At 31.5% G+C, this 1,522-nt stretch overlaps 1 non-coding gene across 1 annotated transcript; it reads right to left on the reverse strand.

Moving 5' to 3' along the window:
• Positions 1 to 921: 921 nt before the first annotated feature.
• On the reverse strand, positions 922 to 1,028 carry LOC127800845 (small nucleolar RNA R71). Its single transcript, XR_008022872.1, has one exon. It is a non-coding gene; the product is annotated as a small nucleolar RNA R71 (small nucleolar RNA).
• Between the last annotated feature and the right edge of the window lie 494 nt (positions 1,029 to 1,522).

Below are 1,522 nucleotides of genomic sequence, written 5' to 3' on the forward strand. Positions count from 1 at the left end.
GATTAAATAAAATCTAAATCCTAATGCATTCATTAATTAATTTTTCTCATAAAGAATTCACTTTTTTATTTATTTTTAGTTTTATTTGTCCGATTAATTAATTAGCTCAACTTAGGCTAATTAAAATTGTTTTGGTATTGTGATCTAGTCCTTGTGGGGTCGACACTCTTTTCATCACTATATGCATATTTGATTAGGGTATATTTGCCCGAATTAATTGTGCATAAATCACACATCAAGTTTTTAGCGCCATTGCCTGGGACTAGTTTATTGCATATCAAAATTGCATAATTTAGCCTTACATTGAACATCTTTTTGTTTTCTTTTAGGATTTTCAATTTTAATTTAATTTTATTATTTATTATTTTTTTATATTTTAGAAATTTTATTTTTAATTTTTAGTATTTTTCTTTTTCTTTATAGGTTTCATGGTGTGTGACACGGACTAGTGGTGCAGAATTGATACCCCTTGATCAAGAAATTGAAAAAACTCTGAAAAAAACAAAAAAATGAGAAAAAGAACAAGATGGAGCAAGAACAACAGGCCCAAAATAATCGAAGGACACTGAGCTCATATGCTACACCTATTCTGGATGACATTACATCAAGCATTAGGAGCCCAAATGTGCAAGCGAACAACTTTGAGATCAAGTCTGCAACTATTCAAATGATCCAAAAGAGTGTACAATTTTTTGGCCCTAATGATGATCCTAACTCTCATTTTGCTAATTTCTTGAAATATATGATACTTTTAAGCATAATGGAGTTAATGAGGATGCTATTCGACTTAGGTTATTTCCTTTCTCCGTAAAAGATAGAGAAAAAGAATGGCTTAATTCTCTTCCTGCAGGTTCTATTACTACATGGAATGATTTGGCACAAAAATTTTTGTCTAAATATTTTCCACCTACTAAAACAACTAAGTTAAGGAATGACATAACAACCTTTTCACAATTTGGTAATGAATCCTTATATGAGTCGTGGGAGAGATTTAAGGAATTTCTTAGGAAATGTCCTCACCATGGTCTACCTGTTTGGATGCAAGTGCAAATTTTTTAAAATGGCATTAATCAATCTTCTCGTTCAATATTAGATGCAATTGCAAGTGGTACTCTTATGAGAAAAACTCTTGAAGAAGCATATGAACTTTTGGAGGATATGGAAGCCAACAGTTATCAATGGGATAATGAGAGAGAAAATAAAAAGGGATTTGAAATTTATAATGTTGATTCTATCACTGCCTTATCTATTCAAATTGCTGAATTAAATAGGAATTTGAGTAATTTGGGGGTTTCAGTTATGAATGCTTCTTCTTGTTCTTCTTCTTCCTCTCATTTTCTTTCTTGTGAGCTTCATGAGCGAGGGGAACATGCTAGTGTAGATTGTCAAGTAGGAAATCATTTTTCTTCTGGTTCTTCTGAACAAGCTAATTTTATTTCTTATGGTGACAACATGTCAAATTTTAATCCCTACTCCAACACTTACAATCTAGGATGGAGGAGTCATCCTAATTTTTCTTGAA

This window comes from Diospyros lotus, chromosome 4 (genome assembly GCF_014633365.1).
Source record: "Diospyros lotus cultivar Yz01 chromosome 4, ASM1463336v1, whole genome shotgun sequence".
In the NCBI taxonomy this organism is placed as follows: domain Eukaryota; kingdom Viridiplantae; phylum Streptophyta; class Magnoliopsida; order Ericales; family Ebenaceae; genus Diospyros; species Diospyros lotus.